This window comes from Pleurodeles waltl, chromosome 10 (assembly GCF_031143425.1).
Source record: "Pleurodeles waltl isolate 20211129_DDA chromosome 10, aPleWal1.hap1.20221129, whole genome shotgun sequence".
Lineage (NCBI taxonomy): Eukaryota > Metazoa > Chordata > Amphibia > Caudata > Salamandridae > Pleurodeles > Pleurodeles waltl.
Genome location: NC_090449.1, coordinates 999,277,855 through 999,291,110, shown reverse-complemented (window position 1 = coordinate 999,291,110; position 13,256 = coordinate 999,277,855). Strand labels below are relative to the sequence as shown.

The following is a 13,256-nucleotide window of genomic DNA, read 5'->3' as shown; positions in this document are numbered from 1 at the left end:
AATCTGTCTATTGGCCATGTGCCATCATATGTAGCCCTTGAAATTAAGATGTGCCGTGCATGCATCACATGGTAGAATTATCTCACTACAAAAAGGGGATTGCTTACAGTTATGTGAGTGTGACACTGCATATTATAAATGGGTACCAAAACAGATTAAAAAAAAAATATATGGAAGGTGGTCATGTCACCATCTATTCCATTGCTCGGGAGGTGCACCCAGAAACTATATCTGAATAAACAAAGTCCCCCCCCATATGTGGGCTGCTATGCCTTATGGATGCTTAGGAGGTAATCACTGCTAAGGCGTAGATTAAAAGTGAAGAAAAATTGCTCAGCTGGCTACTCTCAAAATAATTCAGAGTGCATACCTAAGAGAGAAAAATAAAAATAAATTCTATAAGTGTGATTAAAATGAGCTCAACATACAGCAATTCCTAGAAAACTAATGAAAGGAAACATAAAAATAATAAAACATAGTTTTACTATGTATTTCATTCTAAATGCACAGCCATTTCTTCACTAGAGTTTAAACCCCCTGGAGCTCGTGTATCAAAGTCCACAATGTATTTGGATTCCAGAACCTCTCTGTTGCCACCTCTTACATCAGGTTCAATGTTATTTATCACCACAAATTTCAGTAGCTACTCATTCTGGAAGTGTTGTTCAGTGAAATGCCTAGCAACTGGATACTGATGATCGTTATGTCAAATTGTCCTTTTATGCTCTAGTACCCTCTTCCTGGCTTATGTACTATGCTCCCTACGTAAAGTTTACTACAGGGCATATAGGGCAGTAAGCACAATACTCTGTGTTGCAACTGAAATTACCCATGATGATATATTATCTTGAAGTGCTTGGAATCTTAAGATTAGTGCAGCTAGAACTACTGCTGCATGCCTTGCAGTTCATGCAGCAAAAAATCCATTGTTCTCCCCTCTGTACTTGCTGTGAGGTAATTTTGAGTAACTAGATTGTGGCTTAGGTTGTAATTAAGAGACCTGCTTTTCCTTAAAGTAATCTGTGAGGGGTTGTTCAAATATTTGTCAAGTATTGGATCAGTTTTAAGAACTTGCCAGCTTTTGTTTAGGATCTTTCTCACATTGTATGCCTGGTTAGAGTTCATAGTAACAAATCTCACATGGTCCGGTTCATGCTCCTTCAGATTCTTACTGGAATTTAAAAGGCGTGTCCTAAGAACCAGATCTACTCTGGCACTAGCCTGGGCAACCACCTTGGCGATGTAGCCTCTTTCCTTAAATCTTTGTTCCGTTACTTTTTTACACATTCAGAGACCTCTGAACTACTGAAATTAGGTTTGGCACACAAGAGTTCCCCATAAGGGATACTATAAATCAGACTGAATGGGTGGGCACTAGATGCACTAAGACTATTCCTCCCTGTCGACTTGCGGAATAACTTGGTCATCAATTGACTATCCCTTACAGAGCTCTTTACATCTAGAAATACAATCTTAGATTTGCTAGTCTGACCTGTAAACTGACGTTTGTACTCATTGTTGTTAAAGGTGGAGACAAAATCCATCTTAGAAATCTCATTTCCTTTCAAGATGATAAATATGTTGTCTATGAATCTGTTCCAGAGAATTACCTGATCATGAAAACTCTACAACTCTGTGGACACCAGCTCTTCCCACCAGCCCATGAACAAGTTCACATAGCTAAGGGCATGGTGAGTGTGGATAACGAGGGTTGTCTGAGGGCAAGGTGAGAGGTGTTTGAGTGAGAGCATAAGTGTCTTATTACAGGGTGATTGATTTTTGAAGGGTGATTGGTGCCTGAGTGGAGGTTGAGAGGTGTGTGAGTCTGCAGGGTCAGCAGTGTGAGTGTGCAAGGTGAGCACTCTGTGGGAGTAGGGTGAGTGGTGCATACTTGTAGGGTGAACAAGTGTGGGAGTGCTGGTTGGGAGGTACTGAAGGTTAGATATGGGAGAGTGAAGATTGAACAGCCAGTGTGAGTAGTGGTTTAGGGGTTTGTAAATGCATATTGAGAGTTTTGTATGTGTAGCCTGTGGGCTAAGGGTGTGCAGTCTGCTCCCAGAAGGTGGGAGCAGGAAAAATGCTCCTGCCTGCTGAGAGCAGACATGTCATCTGTTTCCCTATCCGCTGTCAAGCATGCAGGGAAACAGATGGAAAAATGTATCCTGCACACAGGGAGCAGCTTTTTGTGCTGGAGGCAGGAAGCCTCCAGGGACGGCTGGGGCCATCGGGCTCCCCCCGCGCCCCTCAACAAAAGACACTGGGTGCCCTGGGTGGGTTTAGGACACCCACCATTGACTGGCCGTTCCCTGGGGATGGGGTTTCTGGGGGAGAAATCGGCTTGGGCAGGGGGTCCATGCAGCTCCCCTCCCTTTGCACTCATTGGTCAGGCCCCTGGGCATGAGGTCCCCAGGACCGAATTCAGCCCAAGGAGTGGGGCCATGTGCCCTACTCCTAAATGCTAATTTTTTAAAACCCCTGGGGGATGGGGTCTCCAGGGCCAAATTAGCCCGGGGAAGGGGACCACATGTCTCCCTCCTTCTCATTTTTGATGGCTGGACCCCAGGAAATGCGGCCTCAGGGGCCAAAATCAACCCAGGGAGCGGGTCTGCGTTTCCCTCTCCTGATTTACTATATGAATAGGCCCTGGAGGATGGGGTCCTTGTGGGGTACTGCAGGTTAGTAGAGTGAGTAAATGTTAAGTTATAAGGTTTTCCATCTTATTGACATCTTGTAGCACAATACTACTAAAAGTAGCAAGAAAGACCACAAAATAAACTAAACTGCAAATGTAGAGTTTTAGATTTAATACATGAACAACTGAAAGACCCCTCCATGGCCACATGCTAATCGAAACCTGTACACAAATACATAACTAATACAATAAATAAAAAGAAAGAAATCCGATCAAACCTGATTTCCACTTTGTAGTCATAGTTACTATTCCGAAAGATAGGAATTCTTCGGATGTTACCTCCTTAATTACTTTTCACCCATTTGACAAACCACCACAAAACTTTCCAGACTGATAGCATTTTTTTACATTCTTAGATGATGTAAATTGTTGTGATGAATCATTAAGGGGGTTCAAAGATAAAAGGGGGACCAAAACATGTTTTTCTACCAATGAAGTTTCCATAGACTTTTTTATTTGATGTAGTGCAAAAATGGCTGAATGAATTTACATGAAATTTGGCAGGATTATACATTGTTGTGCAGAGATGATGCTTTTGAGTACTGCAGTTAAGTAGGGTAGTTTTTTTTTTAAGCAATACTTAAGTCAGATTTATAAAAAACTAAAGGCCACCATGCATGACTCTGTGTTGTTTGGTAAACCTGGGAAAATGTAAGGCGGCACAATTTGCTGTTTTTTGTTACTCTGCACACTGTAATCTATATTGCTGGTAAATTTCACATACATTTGTTTGCCTCATCATTTTAGCCACTCCACTATATGCTATTCCACTATATGCCACTCCACTCTATGCCTCTCCACTGTGCAAGACTCCACTCTATGCCACTCCACTTTATGCTATTTCACTGTAAGCAATGCCACTGTACGCCACTCCAGTCTACATCACTCCACTGTAGGCCACTCGACTGGATGCTATTCCACTACATGCTATTCCACTCTATGGCCCTCTACTGTACGCCACTCTACTCTACTTCACTGTCTGTTCCTCCACTCTACAACACTCCACTGCACACTATTCCACTGTATGCCACTCTACTGTACGCTACTCCACTTAATGCTGTTCCAGTATATGGCATGTCACTTCATTCTATGCTATTCGATTAGACCCCACTCCAATGCACACAACTGAACTGTATGCTATTGTTCTCTACCCCACACCACTGTACACCACTCCAGTCTACACCACTCCATTATACGCCACTCCACTATACGCTACTCCGCTAAACACTATTACAGACTACACCACTCCACTGTACAACACTCCTCTCTACGCCACTCCATGCTACTCCACTCAATGCCACCCCAACTTTTCTCCCTCCACCGTACAATATTCCACTGTACACTTCTCCACCATATGGGACTTCACTTTATGGTAATCTACTCTACGCCACTACAGTGTACTCCATCCACTCCATGCCATTCCATTGTATGACACTCTCCTCCATTCTATATAACTCCTCTCTATAAAAGTCTACCACACCTCATGGCACTCTACAACATTCTACTCCACTCTGTCCCCTTACACTCCACTGGTATATGGTAGGGGGGTGAGTTATAGTTAGTGTTGTCTGGTTAGCGATCTGAAAAGAGTGTGTAACAAGGTCCACTACTTATAATAATTGGAGGGTGGTGGATAAATTGTAAGTGAAAGTAATAACTCTATTACAAATACTGAAAATAAGGAAAAAAGTAAACTGCTCACTCAGCTCCTGCTAGCACTGCACATGGATTTTTTGCACCATAAACACTATATATTATCCAGTGGCGATTGATACCTGGTAGTTATAGTAAGGATCGCATGTCAAAAAGAAATTGTTTTTTTGGTTTGCCATATCTTTGGCGCCATTTGATGAATCTTCACAAAACTTTCCAAAAAAGTCATATCCACCCGTGCTCCTTCCTGGACAGTTTTTGGATGGTCGATCAAGGTGGGGTGGCTGAGATAAAGGGGGTGGGGGTCCCAAAACACGTTTTCACCATGCAATTTCCCAAAGGAAGGTTATGCTTTCATGCCACAGAGGATCTGAGAACCTGACAGATCAAAAGATAAGATATGCTTAGCTGCCACAACATCAACAAAGATGGTGTCACTGCATTTGTTAGACTTAGGGGCTCAGATCTCTGTCCTGTAGAAAGATTTAAAAAACATGAACGGGGCAAGGTGGAAAACCCTGACCCCTTAAGTATGGTGGCCACAACTGTAGAGTTTTTTTTTAAATGGTACCGCGGATCTCAAAAAAAGGTGGGCGCCCACCCTTTTTATTTCCCCCTGGGGGGTGGGTGAGCAGGGCCCGGGGAATGACCAAAATGTATTAGGACAGGGGAGGCGGGCATGTGACCCCCACCTTCCTCAACCAATAAGAGGCTCCAGGGACCCATCTCCCAGGCCAATTTAATTAGTAAGAGGGAGCATGCAGCCCTCTCCCTTAGCCATAATATAACCCTGGGACCCAATCCCCCAGGAACTGAGATCATTTTTTTGGGGAGGGTGGATAGGGCCCCCCTTCCTCGAGCCATCTTATGCCCCGGAGTCTCCCCAGGGTGAGACAACATATAGATCCCATTCCCTGGGACACTGTGCTGTTCCCTGCCTGCAAGAGCTCAGGTAGAGAGATCTTCAACTCCCTTCCCACACTCTTGCGGGCAGGGAACACAGGGCTGCTCCTACCAGGTGGGAACTTATACCAAAGCTGCTCCCCCTGGGCAGGAGCAAACCATTGGAACCAGCTCCCACTGCACTAAGGATGGATGCAGGCAGGATAGCTGGCAGGTCTGTGGGTGCCATGGGCCTCCCTTTGCAGTCGCCAACATTAAAAACTTCTTGGGTGGCCTGCATGGGACTGGAGTGACTAAAAAAAGTAAAGAATTCAAAGTGTGGCCTGTTCCCATGCAGGGGAGCCAGCAGAGCTGTAAGGGCTTTGGGGCTCCTCTCTTAGACCCAATAAAAAAATAAAACTGTGCATGTCTTGGGTGGGGCTGGGGCACCCTCACAAAAAATGAAATCCTTGGCAGGATAATAAATGAGTGTCTAGAGCCACTCATTTATTATTCACTGCTCTTGGTAAGGACCACCCCATAATGCCCTTCATCGGTTTATTTACATATATTTGACCTCTGCAGGGTGCTGCAGGGAGTGCAGCTGCCTCCAACAAATACTTAACACAAATTAGCCTTAAGTTCCCTGGGGTTTATAAAACATGACCTCAGGAATAGTTAATGATATATTTAAGCATTTCCAGAGCTGGGATATTTGCTCTTCCGCTTGAGATTGCTGGCCCCTTGAGGTTGGTCTTATGATTGCATTATGTGGCTTGAGGAATGTAAAAGAAAGACTCCAACACATTTCATGTTGTTATGATTACAAATACATTATTTTAATATTTATTGACAGACATTGCAATGATGTCCTAACTACTTGTCAAAGCCAATAGGATTATAGTCTTAAATCTTAAATGTCACTATCAACATAACAACAAGCATTTGCAATGCAATAGGTCTCGCATTTACTGGAGTTGAGCCATTGGCATTGTAAATGCATAACTGGACCTTTTTTGCCACATAAATTGGTCAACCCTGCCACATATTTTTGTCCTTTCTGCCACATAATTCGAGTGGCCCTGCATATAACTAAAGGGCTAGTAGGCCTACTGGATTTTTTTTTTAAACAAGGTCCTTAAAACACAAACTACTCCAAGGTGCAAAACAGATTTACTTGGCAGTTGGTACAGGCGATATTGCCCGTGGGCAGTGACTAAATAATTGTATTCCTTGAATGCGTGCTTACTGGATCACCTTCCCATTACTGCAATCTGGGTAGTCGAACTAAATGCCCATGATTTTTCACATGCTTGAGGAGAGCCACCTCACATGATATTAATGATCCTCAGTCAGTCTTGAACTGGTATAAAATATTTACCATTGTACAGCATAATCAACTTTAAGCTCTCATAGAGGTTAATTTATAAATACATGCACACACAGCTCAAGCGCCTCCTGAGTTGTCAGGTGGTGCGCTGCTATATGCATGATTGCCTGGGCTGCAGTGGCTGTCAGCATGGTGCGCATCGCTACTTGTAGGCAGAGACTAAAGGGGGCTGGCTAGATCAGCTTGCAGCTCTTCAAGTACTTGTACAATGTGTCCATGTACAGACACACCCCCGGGCTCACATACGCACGCATAAATTAAACTGATGTTGTCAGTGTCCAATGGGGAAGTAGACTGACACTGCGACAGTTTAATAGGCTAAGTTAGATGAGTCATGGATCTGCCTGCCTCCTTGCTGCCACCTGCCTCAGTGTGAGGCAAGGGCAGCATTTCAGTCCATTACGTTTTTGGCAATGAATGGCTGTGCTTCTCAAAGTCAAATCTTCTGCACGCCTCAGCTCCTCCCGACCTCGCTGGCCCGCTCCACCTGGCAGGTTTTGCAGGAATGGGCAATGCTGGCCCCGGTGCTGGAGCATTGGAAGCTGCTTGCCGGTCACATGATTGACTGCACCCGTTACCACACACGCCTCGAGCAGCTCAGTGGGATTCGACCCGTCCCACCGGGCTGTGGCGCCGGCAGCCAGGCTTAGCTGCAGAGGCAGTGAGGATGAAGTAAGGGCCTGAGAGATGGTAATAAAAATGTAAATAAAACAGTACTATGACTGTCATTGCTGCGTCGGACTGTCTAACCCATAGGCCATGCTAATGACTGACAGTCACGCTGTCTATCATGTTATTAGCACCGTAGGGGGTGCACCGGACCCGGGAGTGGGTCTTTTTTTAAATAATACAGCCAGACTGTGTCCCGGCTGTAAAGGCTATTGATTATAGTAAAGACTTCTGCTACTGCCTTATATTTGCTTGAGACTGAGGGCATGTGCCCACAACTGACTCACTCTCATGTAATGTTATTATGCTACAGGTCGGGGCAGCGCACTGGACCCACGAGTGGATTTTAATCCTCTTTTTGAAATAATTAATAGCCAGGCCCTAGGGCTGCGTTCTGGCTAATATGTACATACAACTGTACTGTTATCTTTTTGAAATAATATAGTTGGGCCCGGCGGCTGGGCTGTGAAGACTATTGTGTACACTGTGCCTCAGTCAGGACAGCCCCGCCCCACCCCCTTATTGCCTTTCCAATTCTGGTGCTTTGCAGCAGTTTTAAGATTTTCTTAGAGTTTCTTGTTTCTCAAATGGGTGTAATTTCAGATTTTTATGTGTTTCCCTCATCTTCATTGTTTGATTTTGCTCGCAAAAAAGTTTTATTTATAGTTGTTGAATTGTCACTCATAATCACACTGAAATTATGGAAACCTCACTCATAGCAATCGGAAATTTTGGCAGCTACGTATGTCAAAAAACAATACCGCAGATTGAGTTTGCGCTCGTGAGCGCCATGGCAGCCAAGAGGTCGTACTTTTGTCTAGTGGAAGCTTGGAGTCATAAGGTAGCACACAGGGTTACTGTGCCTGCTGCAAAGAACGTTGTTAGACTTTTCATCCTTGGCGTGGTGTCCCTTAACTTTTTGCCTCTGTTCCCCAGGTTGTTGATGTGTGCTGGGCTCTGATTTTGCTGTTTTTGTTACTCTGGGCACTTTACCACTGTTAACCAGTGCTAAAGTGCAAGTGCTCCTTTACAAAAAGTGTATGTAATTGTCTTATCCATGATTGGCATATTTGATTTATTAGTAAGTCCCTTGTACAGTGCACTAGGGGTGCCCAGGGCATGTAAATCAAATGCTACTAGTGGGCCTGCAGCACTGGTTGTGCCACCCACATAAGTAGCTCTGTAATCATGTCTGAGACCTGCCACTGCAGTGTCTGTATGCACAGTTTTAACTGTAAATTCAACTTGGCAAGTGTACCCACTTGCCAGGCCTACGCCTTCCCTTTTCTTACATGTCAGACACCCCTAAGGTAGGCCCTAGGTAGCCCCAAGGGCAGGGTGCAGTGTATGGTTCAGGTTGGACATATAGTAATGTGTTTTATATGTCCTGACAGTGAAGTATTGCTAAATTTGTTTTTCACTGTTGCAAGGCCTGTCCCTCTCATAGGTTAACATGGGGGCTACCTTTAAATCTGATTAAAGTGTAGATTCCTTTTGGGAGTGGATGGGCATGTGGAGTTTGGGGTCTCTGAGCTCACAATTTAAAAATACATCTTTTAGAAAAATTGGTTTTAAGATTGTGTGTTTGAAAATGCCACTTTCAGAGAGCGAGCATTTTCTTGCTTATACCATTTCTGTGACTCTGCCTGTTTGTGGATTCTCTGTCTGGGTCAGTTTGACAGTTAGGCTGGTTGCACCTCACACTAGACAGTGACACAAAGTGCTAGGAGGGAGGAGAGGAGTGGTCACTCAGACCTGAAAGGGCTGTGCCTGCCCTCACACAATGCAGTCTCCAACCCGCTGGTGAGGGCCTGGGGCAGGCCTGGGCAAGGCAGAATTTCATATTCAACAGAGACTTTACTTTGAAGTAGGCCTACTTCAAAGGAGAAATTGGGTATTAGAAGGGCACCCAAAACCACAGACTTGAGAAACATTTCTGGAAACAAGAGGAACCTCTGCCTGACAAAGAGCTGAAGAGCGGAGGAAAAAGAGCTGCCCTGCCTATGCTTTGTGGAGCTATCCTGCAGTTGCTGCTTCTGCCAGAGTAAGAGGGCAAAGACTGGACTTTGTGTGCCTTCCATCTTGAGAAGAAATCTCCAAGGGCTTGGTTTAGAGCTTGCCTCCTGTTGTTTGAAGTCTCAGGGACAGCAAAGACTTCTCTCTGCCAGCACCTGGAGTCTCTGAAGAGACTCCTACACAGCCCTGTGGTGCCCATCCAGTTCCTGTAAGGAGAAGCTGGCAGCTTAAAGACAAGGAATTCCACGCACAGAGCGCCGTCCGTGGAAAAGATCTGCGCCTGAAGAAACGACGCACCGCTGGATCTGCAGCGGAGAATCGCTGCTCGCAGGAAAAGCAACCGAAGAATCGACGCACGTAGCAGTAGAAATGCCGCACAGCATCGCTGACGGAGGCTGGGAGATCACAACACGTGCTGCGGGGTTTTCGGATCATCGTGCGGCTGGATTTCCGACTCAAGTACTGCTGAGCGTGGAAAAACAACGCAAGGCCTGCCAAGACCCGAGAGTGCTGACCGGATTGACGCATTGCTCTCCTGTAGAGAGAAGAAATTACGCGCCCCAACCCGGCGAAAGGAGAAATTACGCAAGGTCCCGCTTGTGAGTGGAATCAACGCATCGCAAGCCCTTTTTGACACGCACTTGGCCGTGCGGGGTTATTTTTGACACACCCAAAGTACTTTTTCACGCTGACAGCGTTAGTGTGTGTTTAAAACTACTTAAAGACTCTTTTTGGTTTTTAATTGATAACTTGACTTTTGTATTGTGGATTTTTGTTGTTTTGGTCTTGTTTTGTTTAGATAAATATTTCCTATTTTTCTAAACTGGTGTTTTGTTATTTTGTAGTGTTTTCATTGAGTTACTGTGTGTGTTGGTACAAATACTTTACACCTATCACTTTGAATTTAAGCCTACTGCTCTGCCAAGCTACCAAGGGGGTAAGCAGGGGTTGGCTGAGGGTGATTCTCTTTTACCCTGACTAGAGTGAGGGTCCTTGCTTGAACAGGGGGTAACCTGACTTTCAACCAAAGACCCCATTTCTAACAAACGTGTACTAGGCAAACCACAAAGTGCATATAATGTAAAAATGACAAAATAACTCTGGCAATTTATGTTCTTTCTGGAGAGAGAACGTACTTTTGTCTAGTGGAAGCTTGGGGTCATCATAAGGTAGCGCACTGGGATAATATGCCTGCTGCAAAGAACGTGTGTTAAGCAGATCAGAGTGCATATAATGTAAAAACAATACCACCGATTGAGTTTGCGCTCTGTGTGCTCAGAGTGCAGTGGCAGTCATGAAGTGCAGACAAAAGAAAAAAGTATTTTGTCCGCACCAAAGTATATTGACAATTGTGCAATTATCCTTGTTATAGGGTCGGTGTCCAAGGTGGTAACCAAACCGCCCCAAGGCAGGACAAACCATCCATCAAGTGATTTTTTAAATTGATGGGCGTCAGGTGGGTATGGTTAAAAGCCCACAATACTTACAACAGGTCAAAGCGCTTGCGCTCTTGACCTAAAAAAAGCCCTGAAGTTCACCAGTTATAGGTAACTGACTTAACTATAACTCGCCCCTTGAAATAACTTTAACTTTTGCCACTGCCATGTAATGAGTTTAAATCCTGGCCTATAATATCACTCATGTTCAATGACAACATTGACAACATTGACAACATCACTGACATCTGAAATTATTTTTTTACATTTATGACAACACTGTGCATGGTGGGAAGGGGGCGCCAATTATATATATTTCCTAGTTACTTGACATAACTATAACTGGTGACTTTCTTTTTTTTTTTTTTAGTTTTAAATGTTATGTTATGAGTTGTTGAAAGGCATAGTCGTTAAATCACGCTTTCATCTATTAATAAAATGTATAATTAAGTGGCGTTCTAGACCACTGCATCAGAGTCCCAAAAAATTACTCTTATTTCAATAACATTTTGTTGTCACTGTGGCCATTAATACTTAATCTCTGCACTTTGATTATCTGGTCTGATAAGCTTTAAGTATACATCTCAAGATAAAGCCATTATTATGACTTTGCTGCAAGCACATCGATTTACTATCCTCCTGAGTAAAACTAATACATTTTACAAAATGAAATGACATTTAATTTTAGTATATTTTCCACAAACACTACTAGGCAAAATATAGTTACAGAAGCAAATGAATAGTCCCGTGCTGGCGATTCCACTCGCACCAGCTGATGATTAACTTATTTGTAGGGACAACGAAAATATTCTGCCCAAGTCTTTCGGTTTTTTGTTTCCAGACAAGTTAGCTAGGCCGAAAGCATGCAACAGTCACTTGTCATGGGGCTAGCAACTGGGACATAAAATGTTGCAGGAAGTCCTCCAGCAGTACCAGGGCGGATCAGTGGAGTCCCTGAGGCGCAGCAGCTTTACTGCGCTAGACGCTCTGTCTGCTAGATGGGATGTCCCCATGCGTAGCTTTAAGGACGTCAATTGCTCTCCGCGTTTTCATTATTTAGCCTTGCGCATTGGTTAGCGGGAGTGTTCCCAGCTGCTCTTGAAGCGCGTGTAGAGGAGATGACTGAAAGGGGGACTGCTTAAACGCTTGGCAACGGTTACGTCCAGACAGGCCATATTTTTCATCTCACGAAGGAGTACACAAGAGGATACTCCCATATTGCTTAACGGCTTATTGCCATTTACAGTAACTAGGGCTCTGGCACGCGGGGCTCAGGCGCAGTCACTCCAATAGCGCTACTTATTCTCGAATGTTTGTGGAAATACAAAACCCTCCCTTTGCACTGACTGTTCAATGCCAGAGCAGCGTTACTCATACATTTCCAAGAATAGTATCACTCTATGTTCACCTTTTTTTTTAGTTCCCCATGCTCTAAAATAATGTTAACAATGCCATTGACTATTTTGGCACACGGTCTTACAGTCACACTTAAAATATCCATTTAACAAAATCGACTTAATATATACAACGCTAAACACTTTAGATATAATTGTTTTATATTGAAATAATCAAGGACTGTGATCTATACATCCATATCCATTACCATGAACACACATGTCGGATTCTCTTTGCAGAACCTGCTTAGTTTTTCCACATACGTCACTGCTGTTCGTTTGCATCAGCAGGGACAGACAGTGCACCCTCTATGGCCCGTCCCTGGCGCCAACTTTCCGATGCACCTACAGGCAACTGAGCTGTGCAACGTGTGCTATAAAAATAAATATTAACATAAAAAACAGTTGATAGTTCCACAGAGACCAAAACCTCAACAAAGGCACTTTAGACCTTTCAGTTCATACATTGTACTCCCAAGGTTGCTCTGTGCCTGGAGGGAGACCTGTAAGTATGGGTATAGTAGCCTTGACTGATGCCTCACTTCCAGACTCTAGCATAATCTGTAAAGTAGAGGGGGGGTTATGGTCAGCAAACGTAATCCCAGAGACGCTTGGACCAAGTTAATTCATTTATTGTTCTACACCATCTGTTTGTTGCCTATTAAATGCTTATTTTTTGCATTAAGATACATATATTGAATTTCTCTTTCTTTTCTTTTCATGAAAATGAATATGTTAGCTTTCCTTTCCTTGACATGTGAACCACCTTTTGCTTGTGGCTAGGTACAGTGATTGCACTTACACCCATCTCGGGTAAAGCAGCCCAATATGCAATTTTTAAATAACTAACTTTGTCTGATTTAGAGTGTGGCCAATGTGTTACTCTGTCACAAATCTTATGGAAATCTTGTCTGCCTTATTACAAGTGCCATAAGATGTAATGCACTTGTAGTAAAGCAAAAGAGATATCCTTCCACTTTGGACGGTGTAAACTATTCACCAGACTCTAATTCATCCCCTAACTATCTAAATCAATGCCTTCCATCGTAGCTGACTGCTTGAGGCTGGCACTTGCACTTGGGCTCAGCTTCCCCTCCTTGCTGCCCATGCATAATTTTCAGGGC

The 13,256-nt window shown here is 43.9% G+C and overlaps 1 protein-coding gene across 1 annotated transcript in view; it reads left to right on the top strand.

Annotated features, from left to right (window-relative positions):
- The window catches only part of NXPH1 (neurexophilin 1), a 453,346-nt gene that overhangs the window by 314,656 nt on the left and 125,434 nt on the right, over positions 1-13,256 (top strand). The gene's annotated exons all lie outside the window — the stretch shown is intronic.